This window comes from Trichosurus vulpecula, chromosome 7 (assembly GCF_011100635.1).
Source record: "Trichosurus vulpecula isolate mTriVul1 chromosome 7, mTriVul1.pri, whole genome shotgun sequence".
Classification (NCBI taxonomy): domain Eukaryota; kingdom Metazoa; phylum Chordata; class Mammalia; order Diprotodontia; family Phalangeridae; genus Trichosurus; species Trichosurus vulpecula.
Genome location: NC_050579.1, coordinates 61,459,807 through 61,474,666, shown reverse-complemented (window position 1 = coordinate 61,474,666; position 14,860 = coordinate 61,459,807). Strand labels below are relative to the sequence as shown.

General features: G+C 41.1%; 1 protein-coding gene across 3 annotated transcripts in view; it reads right to left on the bottom strand.

Moving 5' to 3' along the window:
- SORT1 (sortilin 1) overlaps nucleotides 1–11,647 on the bottom strand; it is an 82,309-nt gene extending 70,662 nt beyond the window's left edge. For 2 of the 3 annotated variants that reach the window (XM_036766187.1, XM_036766188.1), the window contains exon 1: nucleotides 11,336–11,646. The gene's annotated coding sequence lies outside the window, so the exon portion shown is untranslated. Of the gene's footprint in view, nucleotides 1–11,335 lie in introns of all 3 variants that reach the window. The other variant, XM_036766189.1, reaches the window with a different exon arrangement.
- Between the last annotated feature and the right edge of the window lie 3,213 nt (nucleotides 11,648–14,860).

The window sequence follows — 14,860 nt, the reverse complement described above, 5'->3', positions numbered from 1 at the left end:
TTTCTCTTATTATGTTCTTCATGAACTCTTTGCTCCAGCAAATATGAACTAGTTCTTTCCCCTGAACACACTCTGCACTTTTCTGCCCATGCCTTTAGACTCAATGTGCTTTGTGTCTCTTTCTTCACTTGTTGAGTTCCCAACGAACCTTTAAAACTTAGCTCAAATGTTCCTTCCTCTATAAGACTTTTCCTCATAACCCTTTTGGTAGCAGCTGTCCTGCCCCACCCCTAGATGTAATAAATAACATTTTTTTACACTTCTGTGGCATATAACATTACAGAGAGCTACATTTATATATGCACATTATTCCTTAGACCCAAAATTACACGAGGGGGTGAGGATCTTGTAACATAATCTGTGTTAATTCCTCAAGCATCTAGCACAGTTGCTGATGGACACATTTGGATCTTAATAAATGTTCAAAGTTTAAATGACAGAGTTAATGAGAATAAGTTAAATGGAATTCAGCACAAATTGTTTAGTATATTGTTTTAGAAGATTTCAATAAAAATGGTTAAAGTAAAAATAAGTTTTATAACTTAAAAGGTTATCCAGTTATCGGTAATGTCTTAGAAGCAATAGTTATACTCCCCTACAACGCTACATAAAAGGGGACTGTTGTATTCTATTTTTCAATCACCTTAGTCTTGAAATGTTATATAGTCTTTAACTTCTGCATCTTAATTTTATTTTATGGGAGGAAAAATAAAAGACACCCTAAGGCAGTGGAAAAAATACTGGCTCTGGAAATAGAGGAGTTGGGTTCACATCCCATCTCCGAAGATTATTACCTATGTGACCTTGGGTAAATTCATTTGAAGTTCCATTGACTTCAGTTTCCTCATATATAAATGAGGAAGCTGGATTAGCCCACCTCAGGAGTCCCTTAGCTCGAGCTCTCTGACCCTATGAATCTAGAGAGGAGTGACTGGGTGAATTAGTGATCTATTATAGGTCTACAACCCAATCAAGTATTTAATGAGCATCAGAGGAGCACAGAAGTAGTCTAAGACCTTGGTTGGGAGAATTAAAAGTTACACACATGAGCAGAAAATAAAACAAGATGTAACTAAGGTGCTGGATGTCAGGCTCTGGATAAGAGCCCTAAGGAGTTGAGATGAAAGGGAGATAGAATAGTAAAGGAAGGTAGCATAAATGAGGTGGACCTTGAGCCTCAAGGAGGAGTAGGATCTGGACAGGTATAAAAGTTAATTCTAGGTGGGAAAAAGAGCATGAATGGAGTCAGAGACCTGAACGTGAATGGAATGTTTGCAGAAGAGTAAAAAAACTGGCCTGACTAAAAAGGGCTGAGGCCACATGGCCTCGTGCTCAGCACAAGGGATACAAAGATGCCCTCAAGGAATTTATGGCCCGCTAGGAAGATACACATAATACAAGGTAGAGTGTGATACAGATAAATAATCAAGACCAATAGGAACCTTTAAGGAAAGACTAATTTATCAATGGGAGGCATCAGGGAGGAGGCAGTGACTGAACTGAACCCTGAAGAAAGAAGGCCAGCAGGTGTGGGGAAGGCAGGCTCAAATGTATGGAGAAGGAAGGAAGCAGATCTATGTAAAGAAAAACTAGCTAGTCCAGCTATTACAGAGCATGTCAAATGAAATAATACGAAGCAACGCTAGAATAGAAAGCTAGGATAAAGAGTGTACATTTCATCCCACAGGCAATCAGGAAGCATCAAAGGTTTTTCAGCAGAGGACTGAAACAGTCAGAACTGTGCATTGGAAAGATTTTTCACAGCTGTATGGAAGAATAGCCTGGACACAGGGAGGTCAGTTATTATACTAGACTATGTCCTGAGGGTCAAGCCACACAAGAACAGTGTTCAGTTGTGAGCACTGAAAAGCCTCTAGAGCACCCAGAAACGACGGATCCTGAGACCATGCTGTATGAGGAGCAGTTAAAGAAACCAGGTATGTTTAGCCTAAAGATGAGAAAACTTAGGGAGAGACATGGTAGCTGTCATGTGCAAAATGGCTTAGATTTGTTCTGTTTGTACATTTTGCAAAGGGTCTGACATTCATAATCTCATTTGATCTTCACAACAACTCTGTGAGATAGATGCATAGAAATAATTAGCCACATTTTACAGGTGAGGAATCTGGGATTCAACCGAATCAAATGACTTGCCTGCAGTAACACAGCCATTAAATGTTCGAGGCAGGATTTGACCCCATGATGCCAAGCACTCTATCCATCACACCGTGCTGCCTCTTAAAATAGTGGCACTGAGAGTTAGTGTGGTATATTAGAAAAAACACAGGATTGCGAGTTTGAGGACCGGAATTTAAATCTGCTTCTCTCCCCTGTGTGACTGGAGGTAGTCACTTCACCTTCTGTGCCCAGGATTCCTTATCTGTAAAATGAGGATGAACCAGATTGTCTTTAAGGTCCGGTCCCTTCTAGCTCTAAAAGTGCAGGAACCTCAATTTTAAAATGATTCACAAGTCAGTCTCCTACTTATATCCACTATAGTACTTTCTGCAAAGTAGGTGCTTAATAAAATAAGTTATTTTATCTTGTTTGCTAAATATCAGCTAAATAAAATATAACTTCATTTATCTACCTAATACTAGCACCTACCTCGTAGGATTATGGGTGAGGATCAAATGAAATAATATTTGTAAAAAACAAGTGGTTTGCACAGTGCCTGGCACAGAGTAGAAACTATGTAAATGCTTAGTCCCTTCCCCTCCCTCAAGTATGTCTTAATGTATCGAACTTGCAAGTTGGCACTTAAAGGGAAAATTATACTTTAGTTTTCAGAGCAGTAAGGAAAAAAAACTAAAACTAAAAAAACCTAAAAAACAAACACAGAAACGATAGTAGTCTTAAAACTTGGAAAGGGAGAAAACATAAAGTATGTTCTTGCCATGGAAATAAACTGAGCCAATTAGTTTACAAGTAAGTCCTAGTAAGAGGCCCTAGTGTACAGATGCCACTACACACTAATGGTATGTGTTCATCATCCTCTTTTCAGACATACAGGCAGCCAGGAAGAAAAGATCCTCAGTTTTGGCAGAAGTCTGTATGAAAAGAAAAAGAAAGACCTAAAACTTACTGCTATTTATACTATGTGTGTGAAGCTTTGGACTGTCAAACCTAATAGCTTTTATAAGTAGCATTAAATTTATTTTATACAAAAAGGATTGAAGAATCACTTACTTTTTTTAAATCAAGTATTCTTTTGTACAGTAAAAGGAATATTCCTATTTAAAACACTCAGATTTCACTGAAGCAAGATCAGGAGGTGGCAACAAATTATACCCAGATGTGAAAATCTGTACTAGGTTCAAGTTCAGCAACTTGGAAAGCAGACCAGCTCCAATTCCCTTCTAAGGCTAGATTAGCCATTAAACATTTTTGATAGCAACCTTTGGTTTCTTTTTTTTCCATAAGGATAATGAAAAGCAAAATAAAATTTACAAACACCAAAAAAACCTTTCAAACTAAACACAAGCATGAATACAAGGATTTAGTATTTACTGTGGGTTTCTTGGAAAAAGAGAAAACTCCCAGCCTTAAACTTGAAAAAGTCATGTTTCTAGCATTCATCTGCTAAGCTTTTATGGGTGTGAAGTATTTATCATGATGAAACATTCAACCCAGATAGTTTTTAAGCCACACTGCACCTATCTGACAATGAATGTAGTAATTAATGTATTAACAAATAACTCTGCCAAGAACTAATCAAACTGGTCAGCTTATTCCTCTACTCTGGAGTTGTTAATCTTTTTTGTGTCAGGGGCCCCTCTGGCAGATGGTGAAGCTTATGGACCCCTTCTCAGAAGAAAGCATAAAATAAAATATATAAGATTACAAAGGAAACTATGTTGAAACAGTTATAGCAAAATAACAAACAAGTTGGAGAACCCCAGGTTAAAAACCTCTCTGCTCTAGGGCCAAAAACCTGAAAACTACCTAGAGACCCCATAGCTACCTAAGAGAAACTGTCATTGTGCTAGAAGAAAGATGCCACAGAAGTACTAAATACTAATCTACTTTCATTTAAGGACCAAAAGAGGCCAGGAAGAGTAACATGCAGAAGCTCCTCATAACCAGGATCTCACTAGCAGGTAATTCCCCATCCTTCCAGCTCAGTCCTCTAGGTGCTGATGTCAGCAGAGAGAGGCACAGAAGTCTTCAGACAAAGCTCTATCTTTGTTGTATCTTGAGTTTAATTACACATCAAGGTAGGTGGTTTTGCCTGCTCTGATATTAACTCTTGATCTTGTTAAGTCAACAGGGGATGCAATTTCTCAGATTTTCTTTACTGAAAGGTGGAGTAGAAAAGAATATTGCAACAAGAGAATGTCATCCTTGGTGTGGCCAACTCAAGCCTATCTGACAGCAGAAGCAAACAGAAAACCAAGTTGGGCAGCAAAATATTTCTGCAGACTCCCATCAAGAACCTAGTGGGTTAGAGCAGAATTAACAGAATGCGAAAACAATTCTGTTAGCTTTTGAACTTGAAATTCAGGGTGAGTGAAAAAAATGGGACACAGAGACTGTAATCCCAAAATAGAAAAATGGAAAGGAATGCCACTTTGTGAACAAGAAAAGGCCATAACATAAGAATTTCTGGAATATAAAAATGCCTGTAAATCAATACTCAGAAGAGGCTTGCTAATTAATCAGAAGCCAGAAGAGTTAAAATTACCATGTACAAAGCTGATAGTTTACCTGAGTTATGAAAACCAAAACAAAACGCCGAGCCAATAACCACAAAGTATAAATTTAGTCACTGGTTGAACCACTAGGTAGCTCTACATCCTCACCCCCAATTTCCTTGCTAAGATTTTCTTTTCACAAATAAACTACATTCTACTTCTGCAGGTCTGTTGAAGCTTCATCCTTAAGTCATTTCACAGGTTCTCTGGTGCCACTAAAAGTACAGTCAGAATCATGGTGAAAAGAATTGCTTAGGGAAGACTACACTTAGCACAGGTTTGGGGAGTCATAAAGATGGGTCAGCAGGGACTGCTTTGCTCAAAAGGAAAAATGATCAGGCTGGTTCTGTGTGAACTCTGTCTACTCTGCCAAAAGACTAGTGGAGGAGTTACCTCTCAAGATAAGAGCCTTAAAAAAAGAGAAGCTAAGTGTTTCAATAATTTAAGTCAATGTTTCTCAGTCTATGTTCCACAGAACCCTACAATGTTCTGCAAATGTCACAGTGTTTCTGTGAAGAAAAAGAAATTAAAACACAAGTCCACATGCCAAAAACCAATACAAAGCCCTGTTAGTCATGTCGAGACTCATCAGAAATTGATTGAAACTTATGGGACCAAAAGTTGGCCTAGAGTCATTGAAAGTTCCCAATAGCATATGATGGAAGCAGAGCTGACAATTCTTATCAGAGTGCATGGAAAGTTAATAGGTATCCATTTACATTCTTAATTTCATTGCTAAATTTAGTGCCCATTATGGTTAAGTGGATAAAATGAGAAAGTTTGAAGAGGCAAAAAAAAAGTGTTGTTACTAAACCCTGACTCTCGATGGTAAAACAAACATTCATGAATCTCCTTCAAGTACCAAATCACAAATACAAAAGAAATGCAAACATGATAGCTAACTTCGATTCGGATTTTACTTCTAGTGATTCTCATTATGGACAGTACATAGTCACAAACTTTTCTTAAAGTTATAAGAAGCATTTACCTACAGAAAAGTAAATTTAGAAGCAAAAATTCCTAAGGGAAAAAATGTGATTTTTCGAAACATTCCCTAAAAGATTTATGTAAAGGAAAAATGAAAATTGTTTTAAAATGGTAATGGGTGAGCTACCACATCCAAAGTTGTTCCCAACTACAAAAAAAAAATATTAATAGTGAGGACATAATACTTTGTTAAGTTTTGTTTCTAATATTGTCAGATTTGCATAAGATTTGCATAGGATCTTAGATCTAGAGCTGGAAGGCGCCCATCTAGTCCAACCTCGTTTTAGGAGGAAATAGAAGATGGGGGAGGGTAAGTAACTTGCCTGAGGTATGATAGGTAGAAAGTATACTACATGTCAGATTCAGGATTTAAACCCCAGTCCTTGGTCTCCAGTCAGCACTCTTTCCACTGAACCCCACTATTCTGAATAAAATTGATCTGAAAATACAGAGCTAAAAAAAGTATTCTTATGTTATAAGGGACCATTAATAGTTAGCATAAAAACATTAATTTCAAAGATTTTACTACAAGGTTACACCAAAGGTTTATTTAAAATAAAGAGTTTTTCCACTACAAAAAGTTTAAGAACTATTTATTTAGAGATCAAAACATTTCAAGACAGCAAAGACCTTTAGGCTTCCCACCCCGGAAGGCAGTCTGGTGATCCAGGGTAAAAGGCTTAGTGCCGAGGATCCCAGAAGTCTCCAACAGGCACCTTCAGTCCCTGAATGGGCTGGGGCTCAGCCTTGCCAGCACCAGCAAACAAACACACACATTCTTCTCTGTGCTGACACGCCACACAACACAGCTTCTCTCCAGGGCCTGTTTATTTAAGAAACCAAATGCTTTGATGTTTTTGTAGAAGTTGTGGAGTTCTGTGTAAAGAAGAAGTTAGTGACAGAAATAGGGGGAGGAGGGAAAAAAACAATAAGGAACAACTCATAGCTACACGAATTAGACGTTCAGAAAGCACTATGGAAATTGTCTAATGATTTGAGTGCAGATTCAGAAATGAAGAAAATATATCTCAGATAATGCAATGGCTTTGGACAAGACATTTCACTGCTTTAAGATAGGATTAATACCTGTCCCCAAAGGAGTTCTTAAAGGAAGAATGTAAGTTTGGAAGCAATGCCACTTAAGCAGCAGATATTACTAAGTTATCTGAAACTTACTAAATTTTCCTTTCATATGAACAAAGGTTATACATGCCATACATATAACTTTTGCTCCTATCAGTCATTTTCCAAATATATATTTATGTATTTATTTTTGGTGTTCATTTTTAAGAAAATTTGAGTTTCCAATTCTTTCTTCCCCCCACCCATTGTGAAGGCAAGAAATGTGATTTCAATTTTACATGTGAAATCATGCAAAACACATTTGCATATTAGCCATGTTGAAAACAAGAAAAATAAAATGAAAAAATTATGCTTCAATCTTCATTCAGACTCTACCAGTTCTTTCTCTGGAGGTGGATAGCATTTTTCATCCTTCAGAATCGTCTTGGATCATTACATTGATCAAAATAGCTAAGTCATTCACAGCTGATCATTGTACAATATTGCTGATACTGTGTACAATGTTCTCCTGGTTCTGCTTGCTTCACTTTGCATCAGTTCATATAACTCTTTCTGTGTTTTTCTGAAACCATCCTACTAAGTCATTTCTTATAACACAATAGGATTCCATGACAATCAAATACTACAACTTCTTCAGCCATTCCCCTATCAATCATCTGAAAGAGAATCAGTTAAAAGCATAGTATGAAAAGAAGTAGTAGGGGCTCAGGAGAACAGCATGTGAGGAACAGGATTCCAACATTTCAGGCACTATTTTTTTTTGTTAGTTTTTCATTTAAGAAATTTTAGTTAGAGATCGTTTGTGTTTGTTTTTTGACAACTCTCCCCTTGTTCTTAGTAGGACTCAAGACGTTTATTTCTTTAAGCAGGAAATTTATAATGATTCCTCCATGGGAAAGATAAACACTGATTCCAATTTACCAAATATACTTTACATACATTTAAATCAGTATCTTGAGTAAAAGTTCAGGAAAAGTTCCCCCAAGGGAAGACAATATCCACATATCCACTACATCCACAAGTCTTCTAAAAGATTTTAGATATCAGTTCTTTAAAATATACTGCAACACTTCATTTGATTTACTTTTATGGAAAGATGGAGTTCAATATTTATCAGATTCTAAAATGCAAAATCAGTCTCATGATATATAGTACCATTAATAACAACCATTAAAAATAAACATTTTAAGGGTATATAATTTGATAAAACCCTCTGGGGTTTAAAATTTTTTTGATTTCTGCATTATTTTGTTCTTTTTCAAGGTAAACAGTAAGAAATCATAAGAAATACCAATCTAAGTTAGGTAATGGAATTCGGACACAGAATGATACAGTGGAAAGAACACTGGCTTTGCTGTCAGATGACCTCAACTTGAAATATGGCTCCAAGATTTACCACCGATGTGACCTTGGACATTAGCTCTGCACCTCAGTTTTTTATAAGAGAATGGGGTTGGATTATATGATCTCTAACACTGCCTCCAAGATCTAAAATACTGGGATTCAATTCCTATTTTTACCAAGGAATCAATTTGATCTTAGATAAAAGTTTTCTCTGTCCTCTTTCATCTATATAATTGGGCATACAATTCAAAATTGCTCTAACCTGGCAGTGTCAAAGTGAAAAAGAAACAGATCCCTGGGGCTGCATATTAACTTAGAAAACCACACATTCACATTATCTATGTTGTACTGACTTTCTATTTATTTTGTTAAACACTTCCCAACTACATTTTACTTTGGTTTGGGCTGTACTCTGACTCAGAATGTTGCCAGTTTTGCCTCTGCTGGATTTGACACCTCTGCTCTAGCACTACAGTCTTTTTATTTTACAGCAGCTGTTACAATGATGTCCAAGCATGCACTCAACCACTTTAAGGAACTTAAAATCAGTCTATCTTATGAAATCTAGGGGTAAGAAAAGTAGAAAAGGAATGACTGTTAGTGAGCAACTCTTGGCTACAAAGGTGGCTGTTTAGGAGCTGCCCTGTTCAAATATCCCTAAGTTGAAAATAGTATCCGACTAACAAAACCTACTATTTAACAGAGAATATAAATGGGGAATAATTTGAAGAGAAGATCCTTGAAGACAAACCAAGTCTAATAAGTGTAAAACGACAATAATAAATTAAGATATTGAGAAGGGATAAGACCATAGTAAGAGTACAATGATTAAACTAAAAGGCTGAAGGAATGTATATTAATAGCTGAACTAAAAAAATTTCATGGCCTATTCTCACAATCTTACATCTCCTATTCAATTAATTTGATATGGTAGATTCCAGAAAGTTTTCTTAATTCTTAACCTGTTACTTTAAGGGGCAGTGTTGATAAAATGGTCCTTTTACCAGGGGCAAATAAACGTGAACAAACAAAAAGTTGCCTTCACGGTGGGCAAAAAAGCATGAACAAACAAAAAGCTGCCTCCCCCAGATATTTTTACAGGTACTGTGGTTTGGAGAGGGGAAATCCCTGATTGAAGGAGTGTTTCTAGCAGCAGCAACAGCAGCAGACCTGAAGGCGGGGCAACCACCAAGGGAGGAATTAGGAATGTGGAATAGGAATGCATAAGACTAGCTGACCCAAGGAAAGAAGTTGTGAAGGGGAAGAGTGGAAAAGATGTAAACCATAGTTCTCAACAGACCCTAGGCAGGAAAAGGCTGACTTAAACAACTTTTTTTCTGTCTTTGGTCAAGGAGACTTTCCACATCTCCAACAGTAATATCATCCTCCTGTCACCCACTCCCAAATACAAGATCAACTGCCTTCTTAAAAGCTCAATTTAGATACCTTCAAGCAACCACATAGACCATATATTAAGTCAGATTGTCTCTGCATGTAAAATTTGTGAATGCTCTGAGTCTTCTGGCTCAGTAAGACATGCGAGGGCAACATGACATAATGGTAAAAGCCCTGGTATTGTAAATGAGTTCTGCTTCTGACCTTTATTAATGTGAGACAAAGCTCTTAACCTCCCTGACTTTCAGTTTCCTCTTTTCTCTACCAACTACACAGGGAAAGTGAGCCAAATGGTATGTAAATGGCTACATAATTAGCATAACATTAACAGACAACATTACCGATTCTGATTTTAGGATGTGGATATATGGAAGATGGATATAAAGGAAAAAAGTAGTAGTGAACATGAGTCTTTCTCCAGAGTGTGTGAAAATATTAGGAATAAGATAATACAGAATACCAAAGAAAGTCAAGAAAAAAAAATGAAAACATTGAAAATAGCATTACTGACTTCATTAATTTTTTTTTAACAACACAAGCTAGGGATGCCTAACTCGTATAGAATTAATTAGAAGTAGGTAAGGGCCCCATAATGATTGGGTTCCCAAACAGAAACTGTGTGCTTTTGCTTATCATTACGGAAGGAAGGCAATGACATGGTGGCAAACACACAGTCCTTGGAATCCATGGACCTCGATCTGAGTTCTTCACTCACTTCATGGGGTTGTTGTGAGGGAAAGAGCTTTGAAACTGTAAAACATTATACAAGTGTGGTTAAAGGAAATTGTATAACCCTTGCCTCCGGAATACAGTGACTGGCACATTCTAGGAACCTCTGCACGACCAGGAACTGGTGTTTTGAATGTATCTTATTTGCAAAATTGTTCTGTAAAAGATTTTCAACCCAACTGTGCACAGATTGGTCAAAGCTCCTATTATTTTGGGAGATCGGGTATCATGGAACAGAGTAAAGGCATAATCCTTTCACTTCTAAGTAATTTCGTTCCTCTGTTAAAAAAAAAGTTTCAAAATAACTTCAAATGACTACTCTTAAACTTCTGAATACCCAAGTAAAGGCTGTCAGAAGGACTACCACAATAATAATGCCAGCAAACTGACAAAACAGTTTTTGTTCCCCTGCAGCTCCTTTCACCTAGGATCCAGTACTTAAAGAGCAACTGTTACTCTCAACTTGGGGTGTCTGTGTGTGTGACAATGATTCCTGATGGGGGGGAAGGCTGAAGGAATGTATATTAATAGCTGAACTAAAAGTGCATTACTCAGCTTCAATTTACAGGGGGAGGGATAGGGAAGGAAAGAAAATATGTGCTTTCCCCCCGTGCAAGATTCGCAGAAATTACCAAAAGGTCACATGAGAAAATACACACAGGATGACACCCCAATGGCGAAACACAAAACCAATGAAACCAGAAACTGCTCGCATCCCCCACACACCCCTCCACCCCCCGCCCCCGGTAAAGCCTAGTTCGGGGTTCGGTAGTGTACCGCAGGAGGGGGTGGGTACCAACGCGGGAGGCCCGACTGGCTGTCTGGGGGTTCTGTGGTTTGCTGGGGCAGGAGGGAGGAAGAGGAGGAAAGCCTCCGGAATCCGGTGCGCCCTCCCCCAAAGTCTCCGGGCCGGGGTGGGGGGGGGGAGCAGGGGAATAGGAGGGGGAGTTTAAAGGCCCAGGGCTTCCCAACCCGGGGAGGGGCAGGGAGGGCCCCAAGCTGACACGTCAAGCGTCGTAGTCCCCCCCCGCCCTAGCCGGCGGGAGGCGTCGCGGGGGCGGCACAGCAGAAGGCTGGGGGTCCGAGGTGGAAGTGGGGCTCACCTGGTGCGTGTTGTTAACCAGATTGGCCTCGATGCCCTGTAGCGGGCTGCAGCCCTCGTCCTCCCCACTCAGGCTCCGCCGCCGCCGGCCGCCGCCGGGGCCGACCTCGGCTCCCCAGAGCCGGCTCCCCCGCGAGGGGCCCGGCGGGTCAGCCAGCAGTGCAGTCCGAGTCCCGGCCGCCGCCGCCGGCGGAGCGTCCAGTCGGTCCTGGCCCGGGCCGGCTGGGACCGCGGGCAGCAGCAGTAGGAGGCCGAGGCCACGGAGCCAGAGCGAGAGACTACCGACGGCGGCTGCAGCAGCTCCCCGGGGCGGCTCCATCGCTGTCGGACGCAGACGCCGACACCTGCAACCTCAAACGCCCGCTCCCCTCTTCGGCGGTCCGCCACACCCCCTCCGCTGATCCTCGTCCTCATTGGCTGCTGCCTGCCAGGCCTCTCCGGCCCCTTAGGTTAGCCTGCAAGTCCGTCTCGCCCCTGCCACTCCCCATTGGCCGGCGTCGCCTCCAGCTTCGGGAGTCTTCGATTCGGACGCCGAGGCGCGGAGCCGATTGGCCAAGTAGCGAGGCTTTTCCAGGGGCTTTCCTGATTGGTCGAGGGGGGCTGAGGTCATCGCTTCCCCTGCCCAGCGTATTCGTGGCCAGCCTCGCAGAGTTAGTGCTGGAGGAGACCCGGGGGAGGTAGCGGTCCTTACACGCGAGGCTTGCCGTGGCTGCTCTTCCCCCTCACCTCGCCCCCCCGCCTCAATTTGGGAGCCAAGTCCCCCGCCCGCCCGGATTATCGCTAACTTCCTTCTCGGGCAAAGTCTGGCGGGGGAGGTGGCGAAAGATGGGGTGGAGGCAACCTACCAAACCCTCCCGGGGGAATATAATGGAGTAGCCAGCAGCAGACTGGAGCGGGCGGCGAGCTCCCGACCTGTGCCTCAGGTTCCACCCCGTGCACTTGACCCTCAGCCCAGCCCAGCCTTAGCTGCTGCTGCGCTGCAGTCCGGACTGCCTAACGGGGTAGAGGAGCGCGGAGTAGGCCTGAGCCTACCTGCCCAGCCAGCAGAGCCAAGCCCCGAGATTCCATGACTGCCTTCCTTCCCCGCAGGGAGAGAAGGAGAAGCCCGAACTCTGACCACGCAAGTGAGAGACTGGCGCTTCGGGCCACAACTGGGAAAAAGGGATCGCCTGCCTGCATTTTTCACTTCTGGGTGAACAACTTCATGACTACACACTCGCTTACAAACATGATACCCCGTCCAGCCTGTAGTCGTCTGTGTCCACGTTTGTTTGCTGGGGCACTGCAGAACAACAGCAAAAAAAAAAAAAAAAAAAAAGCACTACTCAGAAATTACTCTCATGAGCAAGATGCTCAGAGGTGTATCTCAGGTAGAACCAGTTCTCTGTCGTTCTGTCTACCGACTCCACCCTTACCGTGAGAAAGTTGCTGAGCCTTTAGGTGCCTCCCCTCCTTCCCAATGTAAAGAACCCAATAGGAAAAGTGCATCGGGATGGAAAATGTGCAAAAGCATATCAACCATACTTACTCCCGTCTAGGAAAAGGCGATTTGTTGGCGAAAGGTGACTCCCCCTCCCCACCCATTAGAAGTAAATCTAAATGAGAAGCAATATATAAGCATATTAGAGAAACGTATAATATCCTGATGTTTGTAACAAAATTCTCTGGTAGTTTAACTAGAAAACACCAACTGCGCGGGCATTTCCCAAAATAACAGAAATGAAATATTAATTTGAAGACATATTTTCAAACCGAGAACTGAAGAAAATTGAATCAAAGCCTCCAGTTGCTAGGCACACACAAAAAGATAATGCCTGTTGACAAGAGACTCCCTCAAAAACAGAACACTTTGTCCCTTTCCATAACACCACTGATTGACTATTTCTTACCCTCCCCTCCCCCCACCCCATCTACCACTTTTAAGCTGCACCAACAATGAAGTAGAACACAAGACAGCCAGTACTAGTAGCCATGTGATTAATGGAGGGTATAAAGGATTATTTCTTTGTTTGGGTGACACTCAAGGATGAATGGGCTATTGTCTGTCTTGGGGAAAAACAGTGCCACCTCCTGGAAAGATCATCAAAGTACATGCTTACTTTTTAATAAAGATAATTTTAAAGTCAGGAATTCGTTTGTTCTGCACTAATTTAGCCCTAAGGTAAGTGAGCAAATATTTACTTTAAAATTCAAGAATCTTACAATTATCTGTACCTTTATTTGGCATTTACCAAGAAGCATGGTACAATGGAAAGAGAAATGGAAGAGGAGACGAGAAAGAAAGGGAGGAAGGAAGGAAGAGAGGAAGGAACGAACGAAGGAAGGAAGGAAAGGAGAAAGGGAAAGCAAGAAGAAAAAGGAGGGAGATGGAGGAAGGCTAGGCAGGCTGTGGAGACATTTTAAATCCTGCCTCTGATGCTTAGACTTTGACCAAGTCACTTAACCTCCCTTGGTCTTAGTTGCTTCAATTATAAATAAGGGGGTTAGACTAGAAGGCCTCTGGGATCCCTTCCAGCTTGATTTATAGGATTCAATATATAAAGCTCAAATTCATATAAAAAGGTAACAATGGTAGTATGCGACTTGTCCCTTCAGCTGGAGTTTATACTCAAGGGCAAGGACATCATCTACTTCTTTGTCTCCTCCACAATGCTTTACACAGAGTAGGTACTTAAATCTTTACTACATTTTTTGTGATTTCTTACCTAGTCTTAATCACTGAATGAGATTTACCTCAGTAAAATTGAGACATGGGAAAGATCTCAGCTAGAAAAGGCCAAGGTCCCTCACAGCATCTGGGGCCATCTTCAGTCCTCCTGATCTACATCTTGCCACTGGACCCAGAGGACTCCGGAGGAGAAAGTGAGACTGGTGACTTTGCACAGCCCTCCATCACTTAAATCCAATTGACTTGCAAGTCATGGCATCACCTTTCTGAAGTCATGGTCCTCTTTGAGAATGAAGGACAAACAATAACAACATTTTTGTTATCAATTAATAAATATTACATTTTTATTTTTAACATTCATTCAATACAAAAGTTTGCAGTCAGAAATTAAACTTTTATCCAGTAAACCGTAAGTTTCCACTTTATTTGCCCAGTCAAAATGACGAGGTAGATGATTTTCAGGGTAGAGTTGTCCAGGAAGAATTCAGGGAGCAGGAAGTTCTCCTAGTAAAGAGGGCTTTATTGACAAAAAAGCAACAGGCTAGTCCTTAGGAATACAAGCAGCCTGAGAAAAGACAGGGGCTTACTTTTATACGCAAGTTTTGGGCACTCAGCTAGAGGCGAAAGATATACTCCTTACGTGGGCAGTTAACCACAGGGAAGAATGTCAGCAAAGGGGAAGCAGGTGGGTAAAGGGAGGCAGGAAAGGATGTGTTGGGTACTTCACAAAATGCTTCAGGGATGTGAAGTGTCACAAAACAGGCAGCTTGACTTGCAACATTCAAGGATATGGGCACAAACTATAGGGGTCAGTCAAGTACACAGAAAATAACAAGGTTTTCTTGTCAACAGAGAGAG